This window comes from Pecten maximus, chromosome 15, assembly GCF_902652985.1.
Source record: "Pecten maximus chromosome 15, xPecMax1.1, whole genome shotgun sequence".
Classification (NCBI taxonomy): domain Eukaryota; kingdom Metazoa; phylum Mollusca; class Bivalvia; order Pectinida; family Pectinidae; genus Pecten; species Pecten maximus.
Window position 1 is genome coordinate 17,624,054 of NC_047029.1, and position 14,228 is coordinate 17,638,281.

General features: G+C 36.9%; 1 protein-coding gene across 1 annotated transcript in view; it reads left to right on the forward strand.

Moving 5' to 3' along the window:
* LOC117343237 (reversion-inducing cysteine-rich protein with Kazal motifs-like) overlaps positions 1-14,228 on the forward strand; it is a 107,701-nt gene that overhangs the window by 58,297 nt on the left and 35,176 nt on the right. The gene's annotated exons all lie outside the window — the stretch shown is intronic.

Here is a 14,228-nt window from a genome sequence, read left to right on the forward strand (position 1 = left end):
TGTCTTTAGACAAACAGGTGGAAACAGGTGGATTATTGTCTTTTGAAATGTACCATATCATTTTGCTGCTGCTAAAGAGATCCAAATTAAAAAATATTTGAAAAATGACACATATTTGAAAACTAAAGCACAAGATATTGTATATGATACCTATTCGTATATAAAAACTTAAGTTATAAGAAACAATATATACACAAATGTCTGTGATAATAGCCATAACTTTTATGAGCAGTATGGTCAGCCCAACTTTACTGGTGTTGTTAAAGCAGTATGGTCAGCCCAACTTTACTGGTGTTTATAAAGCTGTATGGTCAGCCCAACTTTACAGGTGTTTATAAAGCTGTATGGTCAGCCCAACTTTACAGGTGTTTATAAAGCTGTATGGTCAGCCCAACTTTACAGGTGTTTATAAAGCTGTATGGTCAGCCCAACTTTACAGGTGTTTATAAAGCTGTACAGTCAGCCCAACTTTACAGGTGTTTATAAAGCTGTATGGTCAGCCCAACTTTACAGGTGTTTATAAAGCTGTACAGTCAGCCCAACTTTACAGGTGTTTATAAAGCTGTATGGTCAGCCCAACTTTACTGGTGTTGTTAAAGCAGTATGGTCAGCCCAACTTTACAGGTGTTTATAAAGCTGTATGGTCAGCCCAACTTTACTGGTGTTTATAAAGCTGTACAGTCAGCCCAACTTTACAGGTGTTTATAAAGCTGTATGGTCAGCCCAACTTTACTGGTGTTTATAAAGCTGTATGGTCAGCCCAACTTTACAGGTGTATACAAAGCTGTACGGTCAGCCCAACTTTACAGGTGTTTATAAAGCAGTATGGTCAGCCCAATTCTACAGGTGTTTATAAAGCTGTATTGTCAACTCAACTTTACAGGTGTTTTTCACTGGCTAAATGACATGTGGTTTTTAAAACCGGGGATAAAGCGGTGTTGAGTAGCGATTAATTTGTCACAGAAACATCAGCTTGTCATATTCAAATCCTTTTGTCAATATTGAATGGAAGTATTTGCCTTAAACATTTGAAATAAATATCTGTTATAAGTAAGGTTTATTTCTTATTCAAAGATTCATTTTCATAAAATCTTGACCAAAAACATTTCCTGTCCATACCTTTTGGACTATATTGTTTAGGATTTATCTGAATTTTGTATAAGGATGCTTCAGGGCTTCAGACCCATTCATAGTACGTTAGCATTTAACATTTGTGAACAGTATTGATATTGTGAATCACAGAATGTTTTGCTCTTTTAAAAACAAGTTGAACTATTTACGCCTTTTTTTCTTTCTTGCAATTAAGCCCTAAACATTTTGTTAAGTTTGACAGACCTTGCTGGTGAGAGCCCTGACTTACAATTCAAACAGAAAACAGCTTTTTCAGGATGTATACACAGTCACTTCTGAAGAAATAATCTTACCTTAAAAGTTAACTACATACACAAGACCAAAAAATTAACTTAATGTAAACTTCTATACTACTGTATGAATGTTAACTAATAAAATACAGCCATGATTGACACAGTTTGTATTTCTATTGATCATATATAGCCTGTGGTATGATCTATGCTCTCTCACATATTTCTGCCCAACATGCATACACAATGACTGATTTTCTGCGTGCCAGACACTTTAAATTGAAGTCAATCAGGTGTACTTATAAATTAAAACAAAAACTTTTTTTTATTGATATAATGTTTACAATTTTATAAGATAAGGTATTTTGATGAAATATGATTGACAAACATTGTTCATTAATCAATTCAGAAATCTAAACTCGGCCATAATCTTCTGTTACTGTTGGTAAATCATGGTTCTTAGCTTATTGTGTATTGTTTATAGATTAAGTATGTCAAACAGCAGGTTTTCTACATATACCCAATTGCACGAGCTAGTTGATAAGGAAATTTTACAGAAGCAAAGAAGTCCTTGTGCCTTTCTTTCAAAAAGCAGAACAAAGGTTGTAGCTAAAATAAGTATACCGATACATACTGACACACACTACCACTGGTAACATGTTTACAAGGGGTCATAACTGGGAATGGTTGAGATCCCCACTTTAACCTTATACTTCTGTATTTAATTGTCATTTACAAATTAGCACAATCATTTAGGTTACAACATAGCAACACTTGGGATCCTCATCTATATTTTCAAACACAATTGCTAGCATTAAAGGACGCCCTCCCCTGTGTGGCAGATGCATGGAGAGGTTGTGGTATGTTTTTGTTGGTCCCCTTTTAATAGCCTGGAACTGATGCTGACTTTATAGTGCAATCTCACTGAAGCATACTGCCAAAGACACCCAGCAGGACACTACCCGTCAACATTTCGACTCCCAATATGCTGAGCATTAAGCAGGAGCAGCAACTACCATTTTTATAGACTATATATATATATATGGTTTGTCTTGGTATGTGAGGCTGTGTCAAGGGAGACTTAAGGAAGAAGAAAATTATTTAGAAAGAGGTGAAAAGATAAGATTCCAAATTCAATCGCCTCGTATACGATCATGCAATGGGGGCAGTAGGTACAATTCTTATGCCCTACCTGCAGGGCAAGCGTTGTGAAGTCTAATACACAAAGATTAACCTTATATATATTAGGTTGTGTCCCAAAAAGGATTAAAACCATAAGATGTAACATAAAAACAATTATAATCCCTGGCATCCCTGATGTATCTACATTCATTACTAGGCATGAAGAAATGAATACATTCATGCTACCTGGATAAACAACTGAAGTCTATAAATGAAAATTTGGAATAGAATTCAAGAATCTTGTAAAAAAATTTATGTTGACAATCCAGTGGATAGAAAACAAATAAATGAATAGCCATCATTGATCAATCTGACTTTATCTCAAGATTTTGTTTTCTTCCTGAAAATGACAGCAAGTAGGCTGCAGCTGAGTATAAGTTATGTAACTGTGCTATCCAAATATTTCCACTCTCCTTGGTTATCTTTGGTTTGTGTGTATCTCAGCAGGCATTGTTTATGTAACAGGAGGCCATGTTTCTGTGATTGACACATGTAAAAACTTACAGGAGTGGTATGGAGAGTTTGACACGCAATAACATTGCAGATAGAAATTTACAGAATATTTAGCTTTTTGTTTTTTAAATCCTAAGTAAGTAAACGTTTACCTGTCTTTCTGGAAAATTTTTCAGTATGTGAAATATCATAAGTCTGGCATGATCAAAACCTGGAAGATTCTGATAATTGTCAAACATAGTGAAGAATTTGAGACTTTCAAGGTCTGAAGATTTTGACATGTAAAAAATGATAGGAGTTTCAATTCATCTATTAAGGTGTCCCGACACATTATCACTAGCCCTCCACCTCTGGGTTACGAGTTCGAAACCTAAGTAGGGCTGTTGCCAAGTACTGACCATAGGCCGGTTGTTTTTCTCCGGGTACTCCGGCTTTCCTCCACCTCCAAAACCTGGCACGTCCTTAAATGACCTTGGCTATTAATAGGACGTTAAACAAAAACAAACAAAAACAATTCAATTCATCACAGGCAAATTTTTGGTTAAAGGCAGAGATTTGAATTGATGGTCACATAGAAGTTGAGTAGTATTACAGAAAAAAAAAATCTTATTTTAATGGTGAATAAGTAGCTGAATGAAAATGAGTTAAATTTAACTGATTGTGAATAAGTAGCTAAAGGAAAATGAGTTAACTTTAACTGATTGTGAATAAGTAGCTAAAGGAAAATGAGTTAACTTTAACTGATTGTGAATAAGAAGCTGAAGGAAAATGAGTTAATTTTAACTGATTGTGAATAAGAAGCTGAAGGAAAATGAGTTAACTTTAACTTATTGTGAATAAGTAGCTAAATGAAAATGAGTTAACTTTAACTGATTGTGAATAAGAAGCTGAAGGAAAATGAGCTTGTAGAAGAAGTGTGTCTTCACTTGTATAGATTGGGTGTAAAGAAAGACAATTCTAATTTTGATGACCAGTTTAAGATGTTTACAAGTTAGTATCAGTAAGATAAGTTAAATATGATCCTATTTTTTAGTTAATATGAACAGTCAGTGGTGAATTGATAGTATAAGCTCTTTTGATTTCAACAAGAGGCTACTGAACTTTATTTTTTGCTGGAATCAGTGCGTCATGCTCAGTCTGGAGCAGTGCAGAGATACAATGGCATACAAGGGGACCTTTTCTATAAAAAGGCATAAGCTTGAACAGGTACAAAAGAAATATGGAATATGCATAATATTATTTGAGGTCAGCTGTTATGGAAATGATGAAGACACATTTGGTTTAGTTTTGTTAGCTCACCTGCCCGAAGGGCAAGTGAGCTTATGCCGTGGCGCGGCGTCCGTCGTCCGTCCGTCGTCCGTCCGGCCGTCCGGCCGTCCGTCCGGCGTCAACTTTCCATTCAAGCAACTTCTTCTCAATAACCAAAAGGCCTAGAGACCTAATATTGGGCCTGTAGCATGCTGGGGTGAAGGGCTACCAAGTTTGTTCAAATGAATGACCTTGACCTTCATTCAAGGTCACAGGAGTCAAAAAGGCTAAAATCTTCAAACAACTTCTTCTCAACAACCAACAGTCCCAGGGAGTTGATATTGGGTCTGTAGCATGCTGGGGTAAAGGGCTACCAAGTTTGTTCAAATGAATGACCTTGACTTTCATTCAAGGTCACAGGAGTCAAAAAGGCTAAAAAAGAATTAGACGACTTCTTCTAAATAGCCAAAAGACCCAGGGACTTGATATTGGGTCTGTAGCATGCTGGGGTGAAGGGCTACCAAGTTTGTTCAAATGAATGACCTTGACCTTCATTCAAGGTCACAGGAGTCAAAAAGGCTAAAATCTTTAAACGACTTCTTCTCAATAACCAAGAGTCCCAGGGACTTGATATTGGGTCTGTAGCATGCTGGGGTGAAGGGCTACCAAGTTTGTTCAAATGAATGACCTTGACTTTCATTCAAGGTCACAGGAGTCAAAAAGGCTAAAATCTTTAAACGACTTCTTCTCAATAACCAAGAGTCCCAGGGAGTTGATATTGGGTCTGTAGCATGCTCGGGTGAAGGGCTACCAAGTTTGTTCAAATGAATGACCTTGACTTTCATTCAAGGTCACAGGAGTCAAAAAGGCTAAAATCTTTAAACGACTTCTTCTCAATAACCAAGAGTCCCAGGGAGTTGATATTGGGTCTGTAGCATGCTGGGGTGAAGGGCTACCAAGTTTGTTCAAATGAATGACCTTGACCGTCATTCAAGGTCACAGGAGTCAAAAAGGCTAAAATCTTTAAACGACTTCTTCTCAATAACCAAGAGTCCCAGAGACCTAATATTTGGCCTGTAGCATGCTGGGGTGAAGGGCTACCAAGTTTGTTCAAATGAATGACCTTGACCTTCATTCAAGGTCACAGGGGTCAAAAAGGCTAAAATCTTCAAACGACTTCTTCTCAATAACCAACAGTCCCAGGGAGTTGATATTGGGTCTGTAGCATGCTGGGATGAAGGGCTACCTAGTTTGTTCAAATGAATGGCCTTGACCTTCATTCAAGGTCACAGGGGCCAAAAAGGCTAAAATCTTTAAACGACTTCTTCTCGATAACCAACAGTCCCAGAGACCTAATATTTGGCCTGTAGCATGCTGGGGTAAAGAGCTACCAAGTTTGTTCAAATGAATGACCTTGACTTTCATTCAAGGTCACAGGAGTCAAAAAAGGCTAAAATCTTTAAACGACTTCTTCTCAATAACCAAGAGTCCCAGAGACCTAATATTTGGCCTGTAGCATGCTGGGGTGAAGGGCTACCAAGTTTGTTCAAATGAATGACCTTGACTTTCATTCAAGGTCACAGGAGTCAAAAAGGCTAAAATCTTTAAACGACTTCTTCTCAATAACCAAGAGTCCCAGAGAGTTGATATTGGGTCTGTAGCATGCTCGGGTGAAGGGCTACCAAGTTTGTTCAAATGAATGACCTTGACTTTCATTCAAGGTCACAGGAGTCAAAAAGGCTAAAATCTTTAAACGACTTCTTCTCAATAACCAAGAGTCCCAGAGAGTTGATATTGGGTCTGTAGCATGCTCGGGTGAAGGGCTACCAAGTTTGTTCAAATGAATGACCTTGACTTTCATTCAAGGTCACAGGAGTCAAAAAGGCTAAAATCTTTAAACGACTTCTTCTCAATAACCAAGAGTCCCAGGGAGTTGATATTGGGTCTGTAGCATGCTGGGGTGAAGGGCTACCAAGTTTGTTCAAATGAATGACCTTGACCGTCATTCAAGGTCACAGGAGTCAAAAAGGCTAAAATCTTTAAACGACTTCTTCTCAATAACCAAGAGTCCCAGAGACCTAATATTTGGCCTGTAGCATGCTGGGGTGAAGGGCTACCAAGTTTGTTCAAATGAATGACCTTGACCTTCATTCAAGGTCACAGGGGTCAAAAAGGCTAAAATCTTCAAACGACTTCTTCTCAATAACCAACAGTCCCAGGGAGTTGATATTGGGTCTGTAGCATGCTGGGATGAAGGGCTACCTAGTTTGTTCAAATGAATGGCCTTGACCTTCATTCAAGGTCACAGGGGCCAAAAAGGCTAAAATCTTTAAACGACTTCTTCTCGATAACCAACAGTCCCAGAGACCTAATATTTGGCCTGTAGCATGCTGGGGTAAAGAGCTACCAAGTTTGTTCAAATGAATGACCTTGACTTTCATTCAAGGTCACAGGAGTCAAAAAAGGCTAAAATCTTTAAACGACTTCTTCTCAATAACCAAGAGTCCCAGAGACCTAATATTTGGCCTGTAGCATGCTGGGGTGAAGGGCTACCAAGTTTGTTCAAATGAATGACCTTGACTTTCATTCAAGGTCACAGGAGTCAAAAAGGCTAAAATCTTTAAACGACTTCTTCTCAATAACCAAGAGTCCCAGAGAGTTGATATTGGGTCTGTAGCATGCTGGGGTAAAGGGCTACCAAGTTTGTTCAAATGAATGACCTTGACCTTCATTCAAGGTCACAGGAGTCAAAAAGGCTAAAATCTTTAAACAACTTCTTCTCAATAACCAAGAGTCCCAGGGAGTTGATATTGGGTCTGTAGCATGCTGGGGTGAAGGGCTACCAAGTTTGTTCAAATGAATGACCTTGACCTTCATTCAAGGTCACGTCGATCAAGTATGCTTAAATCTTTAAATGACTTTTAGTGAAAAGCCAAAGTGCAGAGAGACATTATATTGGTCCTGTAGCATGCTTTCAAATAACTGCAGGATCCATATATGAAAAGATCACTGCATTGCAGGTGAGCGATTTGGGCCCATTGGGCCCTTGTTTAACGTCCTATTAACAGCCAAGGTCATTTAAGGACGTGCCAGGTTTTGGAGGTGGACGAAAGCCGGAGTACCCGGAGAAAACCACCGGCCTACGTTTAGTACCTGGCAGCTGCCCCACGTAGGTTTCGTACTCGCAACCCAGAGGTGGAGGGCTAGTGATAAAGTGTCGGTACACCTTAACCACTCGGCCACCGCGGCCCCAATGAGGACACAGTTTTGTTACTGTATTGAAACCTATAATCAGCTTCCCCAAATAGCCAAATACGTCCTACATGAACACAGTATGTCTGGAAATTATCAAATACCAATATGATCCACTGCATTCGCATGTATCTGTTAATACTATTGCAGTAATCCACATGTTCCTCACATGACTTGTACTGCTGTCGCTGTTGCTGTATTCATCAGAAATAAACATAGTCTACCATGATGTCATATTTTACAATGGAATACTAACAAAATCCATCTTTTCAAATTATATGTTTAATTTTTACTTATCAATGTTTCTGTAAGTTTTTGACGTTGAATAACCAACTTTCTGTCTGTCTCACAGGCCTTTGCATCAGATCTGGTTTTAATATTCTGCTGTTTATAATTGTGATAAAAGGTTCAATATCATAGTGTGTGAATGCTGAGAATTAATTCAGTTAATGTCATATCAATTAGCAAAGAAAATAATAAAAATGATTCCACTATCCTCTCAAGGAAAACCTAAATAAAACTATTTCATCTAATGGAACTATTTTTGTTTATTTCTTTACTGATAATGGCAGAATGCTGTCAGAACTTCACATGTATCCTGTCAATATCCACAAAGCGAGTGTAGTTTACTGTACTCAAAGTCATGCCAGTAGATAGCGGTACATATACTTACTGCTTACATCTAGTGCTTACTTGTGTGAACTATAAATCAATAACAAAATGGTTCATATATTTCTATATATGACTTCACAAATTATGTGGTGTCTGAAGATCTGAATGAAGTGAATAAACGATGTATTACATTATTTTTATGAAATATTCAAGTCATAGATCATTCTCTTAAAAATATTGATTTCAAGTCCATTTTGGTAATTTTACTATGACGGCAATCAGGCCTAGAATGGCGAATAAACCCCTAATATTTTACATATGATTAATTTTGACATTGGAGAACATATAATTGTGTCCATTCTCTAAGCACTGGTAGAATGTACAGAATAGAGCTTCATAAATATATTCTTAAAATTACTAATTACCCCGGTAAATATAACATTTTACATAAACCTCCCATGACTGATGATTAAACTTGCAAATCTCCTGTGTCATTCCAATTTTGATATGTGTAAATATATACACGTACTGTATATATATAGTTATAGATATGGAATGCTTCACAATTTGCATACAGTTATGGAATATTATAACACCCCCAAAAATGTTCTCTCCACATAAAGGTGTGATTTGTGCAATTACATTGCTGAATTGTGTGGTTCAGTATGATTGGATGATCAACATTGGAAAAGGACAATAAATAGGGAATGTGTCGTCCCATCGGATGGACTGTAATCTTTGTGATCAGGTTTGAAGTTGAAAATGAATCTTGAAGTTTTCTTTTCCTGTTTGCTGAATTTTTCGATGAAGATAGTCTTTATCTGGTTGTTATTCTTTATCACATTGTTTACAATACTGTAATTATACCAGAAGTTTATCTTCTCATATACAGATTTATTAACATCAAATGATTCCTGAACAAAAGGAGTCAGGTTTTTTTGTTTTGAAGTACCATAAATGCTTGAGTACAGTTTCAATAGGATACATTCTTAATTCGGGCCTTGATTAGCAGCTCTGGTTTTGGTTTTCAGTAATTCTTTATGTGTGTTTCATCATATTAAGTTGAAATACAACTATGTATGCCAAACTAACGATGGAACTAGCCTAAATTTAGTGCATATTAGAAGTTGGCATCAATAAGGTCACGGAGTCCTGGCTGTATTATAACTGATGATGCCTTCCCGAAAGAAAGAATACATTTTTTTTATTTTCATCGATCCAAGATAGATCAACAAACTTCCAATTTCAATTAGGACATTACAGAAACATGCATGTGTACAATCAAATCAGAACAGCTGCAAACATTTCAAATTATTTGCAATTAATTCCTAAACCGATATCAGTAAATTTATCAACTTAAAACTTAGAAGATTACTGATTTTGCATTAAACAATAATGTTCGTTTACAGTACTTCCAGTACTTTGATTAGTTAATATGAACAGTCAGTGGTGAATTGATAGTATAAGCTCTTTTGATTTCAACAAGAAGCTACTGAACTTTATTTTTTGCTGGAATCAGTGCGTCATGCTCAGTCTGGAGCAGTGCAGAGATACAATGGCATACAAGGGGACCTTTTCTATAAAAAGGCATAAGCTTGAACAGGTACAAAAGAAATATGGAATATGCATAATATTATTTGAGGTCAGCTGTTATGGAAATGATGAAGACACATTTGGTTTAGTTTTGTTTAACGTCCTATTAACAGCCAAGGTCATTTAAGGACGTGCCAGGTTTTGGAGGTGGAGGAAAGCCGGAGTACCCAGAGAAAAACCACCGGCCTACGTTTAGTACCTGGCAGCTGCCCCACGTAGGTTTCATACTCACAACCCAGAGGTGGAGGGCTAGTGTTAAAGTGTCGGGACACCTCAACCACTCGGCCACCGCGGCCCCAATGAGGACACAGTTTTGTTACTGTATTGAATCCTATAATCAGCTTCCCCAAATAGCCAAATACGTCCTACATGAACACAGTATGTCTGGAAATTATCAAATACCAATATGATCCACTGCATTCTCATGTATCTGTGTTAATACTATTGCAGTAATCCACATGTTCCTCACATGACTTGTACTGCTGTCGCTGTTGCTGTATTCATCAGAAATAAACATAGTCTACCATGATGTCATATTTTACAATGGAATACTAACAAAATCCATCTTTTCAAATTATGTGTTTAATTTTTACTTATCAATGTTTCTGTAAGTTTTTGACGTTGAATAACCAACTTTCTGTCTGTCTCACAGGCCTTTGCATCAGAACTGGTTTTAATATTCTGCTGTTTATAATTGTGATAAAAGGTTCAATATCATAGTGTGTGAATGCTGATAATTAATTCAGTTAATGTCATATCAATTAGCAAAGAAAATAATAAAAATGATTCCACTATCCTCTCAAGGAAAACCTAAATAAAACTATTTCATCTAATGGAACTATTTTTGTTTATTTCTTTACTGATAAATTGGCAGGAATTCCTTACATCATGTAACAGCTGTTTCAGGAGCCTGTCAAAAGCAAATGAGATTATTCAATTAAACTCTGAGCAAATGTGAAAATGTGAAAATTAAAAGTTAAGGACAACTCCAACACCAACCATAGGTAAAATGTGGTTGTTACCATCTGTAATCGTTAGAAACAAATGTGATCACAGTCGAATTATATTTTGTAGCTTTAGACTTGAGGTTAAGTACTCTTAACACTGACAAGGCACAGGTGATTTGACTTTCATTTTTAAGGGAGACAACTCCAATTATAATCACATATATTGTTAAGGGAGACAATTTATTTGTTGCTGTTTATTTTTAATAATGTACTTTTAAAAAAAGATTTACTCTCAGGCATATTCCCTGTCCAACACAAAATAAAAAAAATGAATAAATGTAATAAAAAACACAGATAATTGTATTAAAATGCGAATAGTGCCACACAGGTTGAGAGACCTTGGCTAGTTATGTTGGTGTCGCCTGCTCCTCCCATTATGATTTCCGAGGTCTTATCGGTGTAAATTACACTTCAGCCTAGACAATCTCCAGTAGCACCTGTTTATGGGCTGACAAAAGCTGATTTACAATAGGCCAGGGTACGTAGCAAGAATGTAGGATTTAAAAGTACAGGTAAAGTCATTAGAGTTCATTTTAAGCAAGTAAACAGGAAAGAAATATGTCACTTGACATGTTTTATCAATTTGCTCAATATTTATTCTAAAACGAACTTGTGGAAACATTTTGGAGACTGAAGTTGTATATAAGTTCAGGGATGACAAATCATCTAGGAAACTATTTAAGAGTGGGATTATATGTAAATTTTAATTAAAAACATAATAAGCCCTTTTTATACCCCAGATCTTAGAATGTTTTTTGGTCCTCTTTATACCCAAGAAGGTACCATCTCTAATACCCTTGTTATTTGTGTAATAAGGAGGCTGGGTATAGGCCATATAGTTGTGACAAGGTTATGGGTCTTCACTAGAGTTAGATGAGGGGGATATGGGACACATAGGTCTTCACTAGAGTTAGGGGAGGGGGATATGGGACACATAGGTCTTCACTAGAGTTAGGGGAGGGGGATATGGGACACATAGGTCTTCACTAGAGTTAGATGAGGGGGATATGTGACACATAGTTCTTCACTAGAGTTAGGGGAGGGGGATATGGGACACATAGGTCTTCACTAGAGTTAGGGGAGGGGGATATGGGACACATAGGTCTTCACTAGAGTTAGATGAGGGGGATATGTGACACATAGTTCTTCACTAGAGTTAGGGGAGGGGGATATGGGACACATAGGTCTTCACTAGAGTTAGGGGAGTGGGATATGGACACATAGGTCTTCACTAGAGTTAGGGTAGGGGGATATGGGACACATAGGTCTTCACTAGAGTTAGGGGAGGGGGATATGTGACACATAGTTCTTCACTAGAGTTAGGGGAGGGGGATATGGGACACATAGGTCTTCACTAGAGTTAGGGGAGTGGGATATGGACACATAGGTCTTCACTAGAGTTAGGGGAGGGGGATATGGGACACATAGGTCTTCACTAGAGTTAGATGAGGGGGATATGGGACACATAGGTCTTCACTAGAGTTAGGGGAGGGGGATATGGGACACATAGGTCTTCACTAGAGTTAGATGAGGGGGGTATGGGACACATAGGTCTTCACTAGAGTTAGGGGAGGCAGATATATACCTTCAAATTGAGAGGGTTTTGCATGACTTTTGTGGGCAGTTGAGAGGATAAAATAAATATATATCCATTTCTGACCTGAGTCATTGAGGGAATGATGTGTATCTCTGGGTTGTAAGATAACTGACAGGAAATCTGCCAGATATGTAACAAACTTGTCAGAGATTTGTAATATTACATGTTCAGGAGTAATGGGTGTATACATAATTACACAATACACACATAATTGCAGGAAACCTGATACTTGTGAAAATACTGGTCCACGCTGGTGATATTGAAATAGGAATTTTCCATTGAGTTAAGTTCAAATGTCAGAATCAGCTGTTTAATGTGTAACAATAAAGTGCTCCAAAAGGCGTATGAACACATTCATTGTAATCATGTTTATTCAAACAACACTTTCAATAAGATCTGTATTTGCACATAATCTTCATATTTACCACTGTCTGATATTGTAACTACATGACCCTACCAAATTTAGATGTCATTCATGTCACAAGAATTACCATATAAGTGACATTGCTGAAGTTATCATTATGACATTGGAAGAAGCTGATCATTCCTGATAGATTACTGTTCCATTTGGTCAACAAGTTATTTTGATGCATTTGCTTTACATACTTGTATCATTCTATGACATTAAAATATTTTGAAAAAATGTTAAAAGTTTTGAACTGCTTTTAACAGGCATTTAAAGTTGATATTGAAAGAGCAAATTTATAAATGAGTTGTTAGCATTTCATTAAAGCCTCTGTGTTTGTTGGTTGATATAAAACTTAATCAAACTAATCTTCATAATCTCAAAATTCATAAGTAAAGTATGGTATGTAATGAGCATCTAAAAATAGAACATGAACCAACCTTGCATGTGCGGAGTTACATCCCCGGATGATAAACAGAAAAGCAAGGGTTTGTTTATAATATGCCGAGAAGTTTAGCTACCAATTCATGGTGTCTTTTGACATTTTACCTGCCTTAAATTTTGTCTAACAAACACAGGTTGACTCTGTAAGTTGTAGATGATAATTGTGATTTTCCCATTCCTTTTATTCGCCTATTCGGCAGCAACCAGTACACCTGATCAATTTTGGGCTTCTGATGCGTGGCTTTGATTGCTATTCCTCGATTCTTCAAAATAACCAGTTTGTGCATGCATTTATGACATAATTTCAGGGGGTCAGTTACATTTAGAGAGTGGAGCCCCGCTTTAGAGATTCCCCGTAATCAGCGGGTAGTTTCCCAGTTTTGATTACAATTATGAAAAAAACTACAACGTTGATTCTCACATTATATCGCCAATAATATTTTTATTTTTATCATTCAACATATTTTTGTAATTTTGTCATAATTTATATGTTCTGAAAATATAGAGGCTTTAAATTTGTCTTGATATATGACACCTGCTAAGATTTGCTTATACAGCATTGTAGATGTCTTTGAATAAATTACAAAAACAAATAGGAATGTTTTTGGAAGTAATGAATTTCTTTAATTGAATTAAATGTCAACATCCATGTTGAGCTCACTAGAGCAGGTAATGAAGATGAAAGGATTTTTGTAAAGTCTGCTTGTTTTCCTTTAGTACAGAATGATTGATAACTAACTACATAGCTCATCAGTGGTTTTTACGCCTCAGTTGACAGTCAAGATTAAAGTCATTTGACACCTGAAATCAGGAAATCTCTGTAATGCCTGCCCATAGATCTATGTGACAGACTGGTTTGAAATCCGATCTTCACTCAACAATTCCAAACAATGTTGGTGATACATATGGGTCATCACATACCATTCACGTTAGGATAACTTCAGGGATTTATGATACACTTCCTAAAAGAGTTTTCAATGGAAACCTTTAAAATATCCATGTTGTATGCACTGTGTATAATGTATGTAGCCTGTTAATCATTAATAGTGACAAAGGCTTTTGATACAAATCAT